The 16,840-nt window shown below is 36.2% G+C and overlaps 1 pseudogene; it reads right to left on the reverse strand.

The window, feature by feature from the left end:
- Positions 1 to 248: 248 nt before the first annotated feature.
- LOC149192939 (steroid 5-alpha-reductase DET2-like) lies at positions 249 to 1,600 on the reverse strand (annotated as a pseudogene).
- Positions 1,601 to 16,840: the final 15,240 nt, after the last annotated feature.

Raw genomic sequence — 16,840 nt, forward strand, 5'->3', positions numbered from 1 at the left:
TACATTGAAAAAACAATATTTTAAAAACTATACTTAAATATCATAATTTTAAAACTAATAAGATTCAATTAAAATTTACACACAATAAAAAATTATAATAAAATCAATATAAACATTTAGGATTTTCTTCACTAGTTAACTAAACTTCAACGCTTTGTGCAAGTCAAATACTTTTTAGCAACATCTTCAAAGAGATGCAATTCAAATGCAATTCTGTCCGCTCCATTGAATTTATATGGCTTGCTACATTAATGAAAGAGAACCACAACTGAAAAACAAATAGAAATGTAAAAGCCCATCTTTACTCACAAGAACAACATATGAGAAGATGCTGTATGGGAAGATGCCACACTGGAGACTTGGATGGATTGTGTCACAGTGAGGAAATACCATGTTTCAAACTTGGGTATTCCAACAATATGTCCACCAACTCTTACTGCTAAACCATGGCCTAGCTAGCAGAAAAATGGCAAAGCCTTAAAGTGATCATGACTGTAACTTCAGTCCTTAATATGGTGAGATGGACTCGTATGGTGCAATGAAGATGACATAAAGTTACAGCATCACGACAGTGCCTGATGGCTACCTCACAGGTGTTCTGATGGCTACTCGAAATAATAATGGTATGATCTTTCAATGGATTCGTGCACCAATCAACCAGTAGACGTGCTAGCGAAGGCAATACACCACACACATCCACAAAAGCAAAGCAATGCAAAAAAAAAAACAGAATTATTGTTCACGGAAACTAATCCAAGACTAATAGAGAAAGGGAATAAGAACTTTTCCAGATTTGGGGTATCGCTCAGGAAATTGCTTGTGGTACCAATCGTCGTGAGCCGCAGCTCTGGGGCCCAGGTTGGCAGCCGTATAGAGAAAAAAGCTAAGACCTGCGAAGGACCAGGTCATGACAGCCCATCCAAGCCATTCGACCATCTCGCCTAAATAATTGGGGCAGCTCACATATTCAAACAGCCCTCCTCTGGGAATCTTGTAGCCCTCGTTCCCACGGCGCAGACATAACATAACAGAATCCGCCCACATGTTGATAATCATCCCCGTAATGAATACCAGCAGACCAACACGAAACTTCGGGCTCCCAAGCCAGCCGGTCGTGTAGTTTCCGTAATGGGAAATCCAGCGGATTTGCAGGTAAGTGTTGTATATGTTGAAAAAGAAAGCCAATGGCCGCGATGCTGAGGGGGTAGGGCTTGCTGCCTGGTCGCATGCGGAGAGGGTATATGCAGGTCCTGTGGATGTAATGAGCGAGGAAGGCCATTAACAGTATCAGTGATGTCGTATTGGAGCTCATGCGACCGCGCGGGAAGAGTAGGGCGCTCATCCAAACAGTGGGGCTCTCCATCAGAAACCAAGCCAGGCGAGGGGATATGGAGGGACCCCAACCAGGGCGAGAGTGGCGTCCGTAGGGTGCTCTGACGAAAGTTGTTGGGATGAATGTTGCCACTGCCATTGCGTACATCCCTTTGAGAGCTGTGTTGTACAAGCTTTTGTCCATCGCCATCAAGTTCTGCCATTGAAGCCATTAGGCGGAAGTATCAAATTAATTCGAAGCCTGTCCATCGCCATCAAGTTCTGCCATTGAAGCCATTAGGGGGAAGTATCAAATTAATTCGAAGCCTGCACCGCCTGTCTGTTGTGGCAGAAAGGAAGAACAGTGTGTTCAACGCAAGGGGAGAATCGAGGGCAACACCTTTAATGGCTGCGAAACAAACTGCTCTGCAGGACATAGACATAGTGAGTAGCAGAAGAGTGTGACGCAGAAGAAAATGTCAAACATAGGGATCTGCGATGTACGGTAATAGTAAATGATAACAGCCCAAACTGGCCAATAAGCCATCATTTTTTTCCTGGGAAGAAATCATACCTGGAGGCAGGTATCTTGGTTAGATTGGACCATGTGGGACTAAATGGTTGAACCACATCTTTATCATAGTGTCATTTTCAAAAATGATATTGTTTTCAGGTCGGTAATATTTTTTGGAGTTGTTTTATCGTATTGTAATTTTCAAAAATGATATTGTTTGGGTAATATTTTTTGGAGTTGTTTTTTGTGTGATTTTTTGGAAGTTTTTACGATGGGTTTTTCTTGTCTAATTTCTCTAAAATCTGGCAGGAATTTATTGAAATTTTGATGGGTAATCCTGTGCAATCAAAGTGCCCAAAGGGTTTTCTAGGATGCTAAATCCATATACACGGTGAAAGTCAAAAAGGGTTTTATAGGATGCTAAATTTTTCCACCGGATTTGGGCACGGAAAGTCAAAAAAATCGCACTAAAGACAAATCCATATTTTTTTTACACAGTGGGAAAACCTATTATAATTCATTGGTCAAACCAGTGGTGAGGTGAGCTAGCCACCACGTGAATATAGGTTGACTCATCACTATTATTTTTTTTACGTAGTGGGAAAACATATTATAATTCATTGGTCAAACCAGTGGTGAGGTGAGCTAGCCACCACGTGAATATAGGTTGACTCATCAATATTATTCAAGGTAAACTAAACCACCTAAAATAACTCACTAGTGGTACAAGTTGACTCATCACACTTTCACTCTTGCCAAATGTCTATAAATCTTGGGGGTTACCTTATTTGTTACTTCCTAGGAAGATGAGTTCTTAGCCAAGCAAAAATAGTTTTAGGGCATGCTCCATATTAATAACCAATCTAATTTTTAAAGAATTGTTTTCATTTAAAAAATTTGGTTCTCTTACAATTTTTTTTTTCTTTATTTAAAAGAATCCAAATAATGAGAACTTGGAATAAATTAATAGAGTAGTTTAAAGAGCCCACAAATTAGCCCAAAAAATAATGGAAATTTGGGCAAGATTATGACAAAATCTTGCAAATTTTTTTGAAAGTCTAGGTTACAGTTGTCAAACTTTAGTATTTTGGGTGCCCCAAGGGTTCTTGATGCTTTAGTATTTTGGGTGCCCCAAGGGTTCTTGATGGTGTTGAATGAATTTCCACCATCAAAAAACGATTCAAACACTCCAACATTATGATTTTTTGAAATTTTTAACTCGATAAGAAATATAAATAATGTGAACTTTAAATAAATTAAGTAAATCAATTATTTTATCTCTTAATTTTTTTAATAAAAATATATATTTTAATTTTTTTTTATTGCATGGATATTTTTGAATTCAGAGAGTTTTGTGATCTATATTTTTGTAAATTTATTTTTTCATAAAAATCACGTTGGAATTTTTGCCTCTATGCCTTTAGAACCACACTAAAGTTTGACATGGGGAATAGATTAAATAGGGAAAGCGAGAATTGAATCAAACAATTGAAACCAAACAATCATAAAGAAAATGCTAGAATTCAAGAATATGATAATAATAAATATTGAGTTAAAATAATAAATATAAAAAATGAAAATATAATTAAAAATATAATAACAAAGTCAAGTCAAACAATACGCCCTATGTTACAGCGTCAAAAAAATATATACATAAAAATAAAAAGTAAAGGGACCTAAAAATAATAAAAACTCATCAAAATTAATTAAGAAAATAACAAACTAAAATTACTAAAAACAATTATCAATAAACTATCAAAAATAAAGATCCAAATTAGTTAAAATAATAAATAAATCAAATCAAATCAAATCAATAATATTGGAAAATTAATATTAATTAGTTAATAAATGAAATTAAGAAAATAAAAAGTCAAACATAACAAGAAAAATAAAATAAAGAAAAGAATTTAAGTTAAGAATAAAATATATAGTGGCCATGGGGCTTTGGATTCACAGTGAATGGGTGCAGTGTTAAGGCACTCCTTGCGATACATCACTGGTTCAAATCCCCCCTGGGTACTTACCTACCATATATATATATATATATGGCAAAGAAAACTTTTAATAACTAATTTATAAAAATACATATTATTAATAGACCAAATAAAATATCAAATATAGTATAGTAAAAATAAGTTAATAATAATAGAAGTTAGGATATAGTAAAATTAAATTAATAATGGGAATTAAAAAAATTTCAGAAAGAAATATTAAAATGAGGAAAAATAGAAAGGAAATCATTCTTTATTTTAAAAAAAAGGTAATTAAGAAGAAAGGGATGGGATCCAACAACTACCGTTTTTCCATCCATCATCTCTATTAAGATTACCTGACTTTCTTTCAATTTCTATGGTTCCGTAAACTTTCACTGATGAAAATGATCAATCTTTGTAATCATCTTAGCCCCTTCTATACAAATGTGGTGTTTTGTCTTTTCTGCATGTTCCGCCAATGCCAAGGAGCAAGTCCTCCCATGCTTGATGTCGGAAACATGCTCATGGATCCTTTGATTTACTGAGCGGTCAGTTTCACCAATGTAGGGGGTTCCACAGGAACATGAGATTATATAAACACCTTTCATATTCTTAGGGTCCACAGGGTCTCTCACTGACCTTAGGGATCTCCTAACTGTGTTAAGGGGCCTAAAGGTTGAAAAGGAACATCATGCTTCCTAAAAATCCTAGCAATCTTCTCATTTGTTCCTTGGATAAAGGGAAGGTGAACTCTAGAACATCACTTTTTTTGGTCCATTTAATATCCTGGGACCTTGGGCTGCTTTATGGAAAGCTTTGAGATATTGATGTCTACTATAGCCATTGTTTTTTAAAACTTCAAGGAGATGGGTCTTCTCATCATCAAGATGATTATCATCATAGACTCTTAAAGCATGAGTAGCTAAAGTGTTAATAACTCCCAGTTTTTGAGCAGGATAATGATGGGACTTGGCATGAAGATACTGCTTAGTGTGAGTCTTCTTTCGAAACACTTTGTGTGAGAAAAAACCGACATCCTTCTTCAATATAAGAACGTCAAGGAATGGAAGGCTACCATTGATTTCACAATCCATAGTAAACTTGATAGAGCTAGATTGATTGTTAAGATGTTGAAAAAATAGATCCAACTTTTCCCGTCCATGAGGCCTGATGGCGCAAGTGTCATCCACAAACCTTTTCCCAAGCATTGGCTTGAATTAGGTTGAGGCCAATGCTTTGGATTCAAAGTATTCCATAAACAGGTTAGCCATGACCAAGGAAAGAGGAGAACCCATGGCCACGCCATAAGTTTTCTCATAGAATTCCCCTTCAAAGCTAAAGAAAGTTGAGGTAAGACAAATCTCAACTAGCGTAGCTGTATCTGGATCCGTGATGCAGTTAATAACCTTAATAACTTAATTAATAGGGATATTAGTGTATAGGGAGACTATGTCAAAACTAACAAGAATATCCCTGAGATCACATTTTAATCCCTTTAACTCACGAAAAATGATGAATAAATTTTTTCCATGGGTAAAATTTGGATTATATGGATAATTTCATGCGTAAATAAATACAATGAATTTTTTATTTTTTTTGAAAATTTTGATTGTTTTTAAACTAACATATCTTCGAAACGGGGAAGAAACGCCAAGTCAAATTTAGAGTGTATATGTTGTAAAATTTATTTATTTATTTATTTTTTTAAGTTTGGTAGGACTACATCTTCATCACATCCAATATATCACCCCAATTGGAGCGGGGAATTGAACTAGTGACTTCACATCAAAGAGTGCTTTAACAGAGCACCCAATCATCATCTATCCGAGACCCCATGGTCAAAATATTTTTTATTTTTAACTATAATGAATTGTATTTTTTTCATAGGGCGGTTCACGGACACACTAAGTGGCCCCTACATCCAGGGGAAAATCTAGGTAGATCAACCCAAAGGGATCTTCCCACTGGCCAAACTAGCAAGGCCTAACCCCAAGGGCATCGAGGAAATTTGACCCATGACCTCCTGATAGGCGAGGTACCTAGTAGCGAGAACTCGACCAACTGAACTATCCCTTAGGGCTTAATGAACTGTATTGTTATTATTTATTTTATTATTATTTTTTCCCCATAATATGATGTTCCTTTTCTCTAAAGTTATTTAATTTATTTTAAGCTTTAAATAAAAATAATAATCAAACTATAGTATATGTTGTGAAATAAATGAAAGGGTTTTCTCAAAAAGCTAATCTTGGTTCACATGGTTTAATGATGAAACCCTATGATGTCTTGTGATTAAATATCTTAAGATTTTTTACTTCAACATGCCTACACAATGTGAAAAGCAATGATCCATTAATTTAGATAATTAAAAATTAGTAACATAAATATGATGACACCCAACCATATGTCAAGTGTTTATGCTAAATTTAAATGCACATGAACAATTCTCTTAACTATTTAATAAATTGAATAGTACAATGAGATGAGATAATACATTGTTTGAATATAAAATAAGTGTGTTGGAGAGTTCACAAAAGCTAAAAGAGGACCCATTGATTAAGAGTTGTCATAATTTGTTTGTAAATGTGTACAAAATAATTTTCCAATAAAAACCATGTTCCCATTTCTAAGTAATATCAATTATAATAATCATTGAAACTATTGCATCCAAGGCATCTTGGTACTTGTCTTTTGAATGGGACGATTTCTCAAGCCATGAGAATGAAACACAATGATGTCAAATCCAACTTATCCACATTCAAGGTTATCAATGAGTGGGTTGAGAAGAAAGAATTTATTCACCACACAAGTTGAGGTTCGAAAATGGGTTTAGACAGTTAAGCATGGTCATTGATTTCTAAATGTATAAAAAAAACCATGAAATATCATGTCCTCATTCCAAGTAACATCAACTATGATAACCATTGAAACTGTTGTTTCCAAGGCATCTTAGTGCCCATCCTTTCAATGGGAGGATTTCTCAAGCCACTTGAATGAAACATGTGATGTCCAATTCAACTTGTCCAATATGAAGGGTGATGATGAGTAGGTTAAGGAGAAAGAAGAAATTTGTCAAGCAAGTAAGAATTCAAACTCATAGACTAATCCAAATATGTATCCATATTGCTTGGATATCAACAATTTATTGGCAAAGTTGCCATTATTTCAACACGTATTAGGCTTTTCAAGATAAAGTAACAAGGAAACCATTATAAGTTGAGCTTCTACCCTGGCCAAATATCCTAAACATGCACAGGTCGGTTTAGCATATCATAAGCATAATTTCCGAGTTCAAGTTTAAATTTGTATTTGAATTTCATACGAGATGGGGGAAAGCAATTTAAAATTTTCAATTCAAAAATAATTTGAAATTTTTTGACAATTTATTTAATTAAAAATCGCCAATATTACCATGTCCTTTGGGAATTATCTATATTTGGAATTGTATACTCTAGAAAAATTCTATTGGTTTCATTTATATTTTCCACAATGCTACATATGTCTCTTTTAATTTCGAAGAAAATCCATGGTGATAGGCACATTCTTGAATGATGTATCCTCATAGGAGGGCCACATTTTTCCATTTAATGGAAATATTCATGGATCAATTTCTTTATAAACTAGATTTGTGTCTCCATCTCCATTATGGTTATAGAAAATAATGGTAGAATTCAATCATTTTTCTCTTCAGAGAGTCGGGATTTTTCTACATTCAACCATCACCACCTATTTTAGGTTAAAAATAAGTTACTGGAGACCAACTATAATGTGATTAGAGCGCAATCAATGCTATATATACTAACCCCCAACCCATAGTAGCATTATAGGAAACAATGATAGTTAATTGTCTAACTGATCCACATGGGGCATGACACTAGTCCTTTGATCCCACCAGCTCAACTATATTCCACCACACCAATAAAATTTGACCAAAACAAATAAATCAAATCAATTTTTTCCTACGGATGTAACTATGCATATAATATCTAATGCTACTTTACATTTAAATAAAATCATAAAACATATGCATATTACATTTAAATAAAATCATAGAACATACATATATAATCTATATCTCAATATTATCATAGACCATAATTATCTTTCATGAATGTATGGGAGTTATTGCTTTAAATTCTGCATTATGTATTTTTCATATATTTTATTGCATGGGAGGATGCATGCACCCATGAAAGTTCTTATTTGTTTAGAATAGTAATCTAAATGCAAGGTCATGACAATTTATTTATTGAGTAAAGAATAAGCATAACTTTGGACATCTACCAATTTCTTCATGGACGTTTGGAATATATAAGCATATATGTGCCACCAAAATCCAGGACTCTTAATCCCCTCAACTGCTAAGAGTCCATTATAAAATGTGTTGAAACCATTGCATCCAAGGAATCTGAACACCCATCATTCGAGTGGGAGGATTTCTCAAGCCATGGGAATGGAACTTGCAACGTCGAGTCCAACTTGTCTACCCATGGTTTTGTGCATGGGTTTTGCACATGGTTTTGGGCATGATGGTTTTCTGCCCATGGTATTTTGTAGATTTGGTCAAGGGAACAACAATTATGTCCTAATCCAGGGTTAGTGGATTGAGGTTTATGAATGTTTCAACATGTATATATATGTATTGTAACATTGAAAGGAATATAATGAAAAATCAATTTGGTTGTAACACTCTCCTTCCACATTTACCCAAGTTAACTGGTCTGTTCGGGTAAACATGTGACGAGAGGCTACTATGATGTGATTCAACTCCCCATGTACAGTTAAGGAAGTGGAACCTACAAAACCAAACCAATTTGACCTTTCACACATGCTACAAAACCTTCAGGATCCAACAAACCCTTCCAGGTGACCAACCCCTGAGGCAACTTTCACTGATCTCGACCCCCAGCTGCTCACATGATAAGCCATGCATGTGGCTGAGGCCTTCTAGTTTCTCCCACAGCAAGGGCATGCTAACGGTTGTGGAATTTTTCAAGTATTTTTGAGCCAACGACTTGGGATTCTGTGCCACCTTTTCAAGGCCAAGGCTCAGGCCATTGCCTAGAAATTCATGAAACTTTCAGAAATGATAAATAACATTGAAACAAAGGTACTAATGCAAGCACTTGATCAATAAATTGACTAGACCCCTACTAGCCATGTCAGACATTTCATCAACCATGTCACAAATATGCATTATATAGGTTATAACAACAGATATGAACATAGGGGTCTCATACTTATTTGAGATTCGTAAAGAAGCATTGTTGCCATATCACAATAGTTGAATATAATCTATTAGGTCATACATTCATTGTACTTTCAGTTACTAATCAAAACATGAAGACAACCATACATCAAGTTTGTCATAAAACATACTCATAACCAACATAAATAACAAGGATATAACAACCATATAATCCACATATAAGCCAGTACATTTACACATGAAATACCAAAGAGAAAGATCTCTTATTAATGAATGCAAAAGCCAACTAGGTATGGGACTTCCACAAACCACCCGACCATATATTGGCTTAACCAAATCTTTCTTTCAGCCAATCACCCCCATGCCATATTCCAAGCATGAAATTGGGACTCAAAACCAAACCAAACCAGGTTTCCTCAGGCTTTACCTCAATCCCCACTAGATCAATAGGCCTTAAACAAGCATGGATGCCAGTGGATTTATCCACCTACACCATGAGGAATTTGTTTGTCTCCTAGTCTCTATGCTTTATCTTGTATCCCACCATACAACGGTCGAGGATTCTTAGGCCTAATCAAAACTCCAAGCTCCAGGATTAACTGTATATCCTTCCATTCACTAGCCAAGGATTCCTAGGTCTGATCGAGGTTTCACACCTCTAGGCTTTACCGTCTACCCGCCATATAACAGTCAAGGATTCCTAGGCACACGAAATCCATCGTTACTGCAATCCTAGTCCAGTTCAAGGATTCGTAGGCCATGTGTCCTTTATTTCAGAGACCGCCTCACTCAGTTTCGAAACCATCCGACAATCCAGCTCAACCAAATGCAAGAGAACCCATCACACCATGGCTATCTAGAAATGAAAAAGGAAGGTTGAAGAACATTATCTCACCTGGAAAAACCTATGCCAATGACAACAAGAGAACCAAATACACACATGCATGTACCATGCATCCAAAATCCAACAAGGAAATCACACATGCCAATCAATACCTACAAATAATCCCACTGTAGTTGCTTGATCCTACTCTTCCTTGCTTGATCTTTGCTGCCTCTTTTCCTTCTCTACTTTTCTTGATCCAAAGCTAAAGTACTCCAAGAAAATATAAGTGTCTAAGAGTGTGAAAGATAGAGAATAGAGAGAGAGCTCCAAAACTGAACTGGCAAAAGGTACCAACTGGTCCTCAGAAGACTCTTTATTAACTAGGCCTCTATTTTCTTCAATTTTCCATTATTTTTCTTCATTTTCCTCCTCACATGCAACCTGTGACCTTTAACCTTCATTTTCTCCTAATTTCCATTATTTTCATAAATAAAATGCTAATTAATGCCTCATGCATTTCCAAAGCCTTTGTCACTGCCTTTGCCAATTTCCTTAGCCATAATAAACCAAATGAACACCCACATTAGGATATTTTTCCCAACACTCAGCTTGGAATACATGTCCCATGACCTTGGTTATTATTTTGCCTTTATTAACTTTATTACATGAAATTTTGACCACGGCTGTTACAAAACCCTCCCCCTTGTGGGAACACCGTCCTCGGTGTTTAATGACTCCTACAACCAACAAGACTGCTGAAAGAAAAACATAGTACCCATGGAGCTTCATAACTTAACTCGATGAAATATTTACAATGATCAACCTGCATAGAAGAAAACCAACATGACACATAGCAACATAATAACCATAATAACCATAACAACATGACCCCCATATCACTTATTGGAGCTTTATAACACAACTCATGGCGATATTTACATCCATATATATATGTACGTATACCAAAATATCACACTAAAACATATACCAAAAACATTCTCTCAACCAATGATAGAGAAGGATACATAGCCCATGTCTGATCCGCCATATCCCATGTAGCTTCATCGAGCCCAAAGTGCTTCCACTGCATTTTAGTCTTCTCGATTGCTCGGTTCCAGAGCACGAGCATCTTTCTATGCAATATATACTGAGGTTCCAATTGGAATTCTCCATCTGAATCCACCTGCAATATAGACCAGTCAATCACATGATCAACATATTTAACATACTTCTTAAGCAATGACACATGGAAAACATCATGGAATTTCACTAGAAGAGGTAGCGCTAGTTGATAGGCTATTGGTCCAATCCTTTCAAGAATCTTCAAAGGTCCACAAAACCAAGGTGTCATCTTGGCACACGATCCAATCCTCAAGGAGTTCTTCTTCGGCATGATGCACAAATACACTTGTTCCCCAACCTGAAATTCCTTAAACTACATGTTCCAATATGCATAAATTTTATGCCTGTCATGTGTTGCCTTTAGATTCTTCTTGATTACTTGCATTTCATGTTCCATATTTGCCAACATATTCGGTCCAATCAACACCCTCTTCACTGGATCACTCCAACTGATGGGAGTATTACAACTCTGCCCATATAACGCCTCAAATAGACTCATCCTTAGTGACTCCTGATACCCATTGTTATAATAGAACTCAACCAATGGAAGGTACTCCTCCCATCTCCTTTGCTAATGAATCATATACATCCTCAACATGTCCTCCTATATCCTATTGACCCCCTCTATCTATCCATTTGTCTGCAGATGATAAGTTGTGTTGAAGGCCAAATCTGTCTCGAAACCTGCAAACAACTCCTTCCAAAACTTGGAAGTGAACTTAGCATCCTTGTTTGACACAATATTCCTTAGAACACCGAGTAGTCCCACTACATCTCTGATGAATACTTGTGCCACATCACTAGCTTAATACGTAGACTTCACTGGAATGAAGTGTGTTACCTTTTTCAACATATCCACCACAACCATGATGGAATCATGTTGTCTAAATGTCCTTGGTAAACCTATTATGAAATCCATGGAAATGACCTCCCACTTCCACTATGGAATCGAAATCGGTTGTAGCAGTCCACCCAGATGCCTACATTTTTCTTTCACCTGCTGATAGTCCAAACATCTAGCCACAAAATCTACCACATCCTTCTTTAGATTTAGCCAATGATAAAACTTCTTCACTGTTGTCAATATCTTCTGGTATCCTGGGTGACCTGAATAGGGTTTTGCATGAAATTATCACAAGATAGTCTTCTTGAACTCACTGTTGTCTGTCGCATATATCCTGTCCCTAAATCTAATCAAACCATCTGCTGTAAGACGATAGTCTACATCCTGACCACCTGTACCCTGTTGTAACTTGTACATAAGCTCCATGTACCTGCCATCTTATTGCCTCTCCTGTAAGATCTGATCATGTAAGTCTGTCCCATACAAACTCATAGCTGCTACGCGATTCACCTGTACTCTTCTTCTAAGAGAATTTGCAACCCTGTTCTCCTTACCCTTGACGTACCTGATCTCATAGTCAAGCTCACTAATCGTGGCTAACCATCTAACTTGTCTGATATTCAGATTTGTTTGGTCAAATAGATACCTCAAGCCATTGCGATCGCTCATCAATGCAAACCTCCTTCCCAATGCATGGATGATCGCTTCAAACTCAAGATCATGTGTCGGATAATTCTTCTCACGCTCATTCATTTTCTGTGACTCATAGCACGCTACGTGTCCTTCCTGCATAAGGACTCCACCAATTCCTCTCTTGTAAGCATTTGTGCACACCCCAACTTCTTTGTTTGGATCTACAATCTTTCACACTAGAGCATTAGTTAACAACTACTTCAGTTGCTCAAAAATTGCTGCACATTCCTATGTCCATTCAAATTTCTTACCTTGCCTCTACAATGACGTAATAGGATATGCAATGTGAGAGAAGTTCTTGATGAACCTGCTATAATACCCTGCTAGACCCATAAATGATATTAACTCATCCACATTTCTAAGAGCTACCCACTCCAAGGTAGCCCTTATCTTCTCTGGATCCACTGTTATGCCTTCCTTGGAAACAACGTCCCGAGTAATGTACCTTTGTTTGAAAGAAACTGCATTTACTAAGCTTAACATACAATTGATGCTTTCTCAACAATATCAATACTGTTGCTAAGTGCTCGACATGCTCTTCCTCATTTTTAGAATATATCAAGATGTCATCAATGCAGACAATAACAAACTTGTCCAGATAAGGACATAATACACTATTCATCAAGCACATAAAGGTAGCTGGAGCATTAGTCAAACCAAATGGAACTACAACAAACTCATAATTCCCGTACCTGGTCCAAAAATAAGTCTTTATATGTCATCTTCCTTTATGTGTACCTGATGATATCGTAACCTCAAATTAATCTTTGAGAACATTGCATGTAATTAATTTATAGCCTAAGAGTACCATCCTTCTTCTTCACAAACAATACCGGTGCACCCCAAGGTGATACACTTGGCCTAATGTATCCCTTGTCAAACATTTCCTTCAACTGTAATGTTAGCTCTACTAAATCTAGTGTGCTCATCCTGTACGATGCCTTCGATGTTGGTGCTACCCCTAGTACCAACTCAATGGAAAAATCCACTTCTCTGTGATGTGGAAATTATGAAATATTTGCTGGAAACACATCCTGAAACTGTGGCAAGATCGGGTACCTTGTTAGGTCCCTATACTACTAGTGTAACCCTTTATTATTATTAGGGCAACCCCTTTATTGTATTTTTGTGTCCATGTAGTCCCCATGTTGTTATTATTGTGCCCATAGAAGCCCACTATTGTTATTGTTGTGCCCCTACAATATTATTGCTATGTAGGTTCTGATTATATTGGGACCACTTAGACTCCTATATATAGAAAGGAGGTATTGTCATTGTATCATCCAAGGACTTTTCATTTGTGTAATGTAAAGGAGGTTTACCCCTCGAAGAGGCTAATTTTGAAGTCGTTGATCTATTTTTTCTATCTTTTTGTGAGCTAGTTTCATAACATTTGGTATCAGAGGTTTGGATTCTAGGGTTTCGCTGCTCCAAAATAGGTCATCATGGAATTTTCGCTATAAATTTTTCTCTACAAAGTTTTAGACGATAAAAAAAATTCACTTGAGCCGAAATAGTTCTGAACCTCGGGTCTGAATTTCAGATCTTGTCTCGCTATAATTTCGGAGATAAGATGTGAGGAAGTTAGGGTTTTTGCAAGCTCCATAATTCCATCACAAACAGGTCATCATGGAATTTTTGCTATAATTCTTTTGCTACGAAGGTTCCGACTCTGAAATTAAAACCCATTTGAGCCAAAATCTTGATGAAGCTTGGGTCAAAATTTCAGATCTTATGTCACTATATTTTCAGAGATATGATCCAAGGAAGTTAGGGTTTTTGCAGGCTCCCGAATTACATCCCAACTAGGTGACCTTGGGAAAATCCTCATAACTTTCTCTCAGAGTATCAAATTTAAATTTCGTAAGAAGTTACAGAAATATGACGAACTTTAGTTTTCTGGTCTGAAGGTTGAAATAGTGACACGTGGTACTTCGTACAAGTTTTCTCTACTGAAAATGTGTATAATCAGGTCATCTTGGGAGATTGGGCATAACGCTTTCTTGGAGAATCCAATTTTGATTAGACTGGTGGCGTTGGAAAGAGGAGTCAGAGGGCTACCAATGTGCAATTTTAGACCTTGGAGGTTCGAAATTTCAGAGATACATCAGGTTCAATATCGAGCTCCTACAAAGTGAAAAAAGGTGTGTAGTTTTTTTTTTAAATTTTGCATAAGTTTGGTTTGAAAAATTAGTTTGAAGGAATTCAAAGGGAATATTGAAGCATAATTACCATTAATTCATGCCCTGAAGAAAGAAAATGGAAACACATAGTAAGCAACCTGAAAGGGCTAACATGACTCATGAAGAAGAGGAAGAAATGCAACATGATATATCAAAATTACGAGACCAAGTGCAACAAATTTCACTCTCACAAAAAGTAACAAAAGCTAAGATGGATAGTTTAAAGAAAGACGTGGAAGATAAGATGGATGGTATGAAAGACAACATTGAATATTGGAAGAAAGACATGGAAGGTTGGAAGGAAGGTTTGACAAAGTTACTACAAGAAAGGCTTCCTAATGGCGAAAAGGTAGTAGAGAAAACACATAATGAGAACAAAAGAAATGTTAATCATGATTCGAAGAATGACAACATTGAAGATTTGAAGAAAGATGTGGAAGGTTTGAAGGAAGGTTTGACAAAGTTGCTACAAGAAAGGCTTCCTAATGGAGAAAAGGTAGTAGAGAAAACTCATGATGAGAACAAAAGAAATGTTAATCATGATTTCATAGACTCTAATGTTGGAATAAATACCCACCACGTTCCAAAGATCGATATGAGGAAGTTTGATGGCAAGGATCCCGTAACATGAATACTACAGATGGAACAATATTTCGATCTCCATAATGTGAAAAACACACAAAAGGTACGTACTGCAACTTTATATTTGGAACCCAATCAGTTTGTATGGTATCGATGGATTTGCTCTTGTAAACAAACTGTCACTTGGGCAATTTTTACGAAAGAGATGATAGCACATTATGAGGATACAAAAAGCAAAACTTTTTTTAGCCAATTGATAAATCTCAAATAAAAAGGTTCAATGGTGGAGCACATTGAGGACTTCCAAAAATTGAATATAAGGGTAAAATATATTATAGAGGAGCATAGGATTGATGTGTTCATAGGGACATTAAATGATAACATTCAACATGAGGTTCGCATTTGGGAACCTGATTAATTGGAGAAGGCATTCATGTTGGTAATAAAAATTGAAAGCAAATTATGGCAACAAGGAAGCCTACCAATCACAACTATAAAGATGGCAGTGTTGTTGGTCCTAGCCTTCCACAACCTACAAGGTTGACACCACAACAATTGGAAGAAAAAAGAGAAAAAGGGCTTTGTTACAGTTGTGATAGAAAATACACTAAAGGTCATAAGTGTGCTGAGAAGAAGTTATTTTACATAGATTGTGAAGAGGAAGAAGAAAAGTAACAAGAAACATCAAAAGAAGATGGATCCGACTATATCTTATAATGCATTGGCAGTAATAACCACTCTTCAAACTATCAACATAGAAGGACATATCAAGAAGAAAAAGATAATAGTGTTGATTGATTCAGGTAGTACCCATAATTTTATTCATTGTAAGATAGCGAAGGAATTGAATTGCTTCCTATATCTAGCACCAGAGTGTTAAGTAATGGTTGCAAATGGAAGAACCATAAATTGCTCTGGAAAGTGCCATAATATCAAGCTATCCATGGCAGAATATGTGTTGAATATTCCAATGCTTTCCATTCCAATGGGTGGTGCTGATGTTGTACTAGGAGTCCAATGGCTACAATCTTTGGGTACGATAACTTTTAATTTTCAAGAAATTTTCTTGATTTTTATTTTTTTTTTATTTTTTTTTTCGAAGGAAAGGAAATTGAATTAAGAGGTATCGCGGGGAAACCAAGAAAGATAATAAGCTCTAACAGAATGACAAAGCTTCTAAATAAAGAACAATGCGGCGTAATTGCACAATTATGTTTTCTAGAGGTTCCGAAATCATCTAGTTCTCCAGATCTCCAAAAAGCCTTCGACAATCATTCCAAGGTATTTGAGACTCCCAAAGGCCTCCCACCTATTCGTGATCATGTTCATGCTATTTATTTGATTCCAGGAAGTGTTCCTCGAAACATCAAGCCTTACAAATATCCTTATGCACAAAAGAGTGAAATTGAACGTATGGTTGCAGAAATGTTAGAGGCTGGTATAATTCAACCTAGTCAAAGTTCTTTCTTTTCTCCAGTAGTATTGGTGCACAAGAAGGATGGATCATGGTGCATGTGTCTGGAATATAGGGAGCTTAAAAAGTTCACTATTAAAGATAAATTTCCCATTCCTCTCATTGATGA

This window comes from Pinus tabuliformis, chromosome 2_2 (genome assembly GCF_031772625.1).
Source record: "Pinus tabuliformis cultivar Carrire ecotype Pingquan chromosome 2_2, CPIR1, whole genome shotgun sequence".
Taxonomy (NCBI): domain Eukaryota; kingdom Viridiplantae; phylum Streptophyta; class Pinopsida; order Pinales; family Pinaceae; genus Pinus; species Pinus tabuliformis.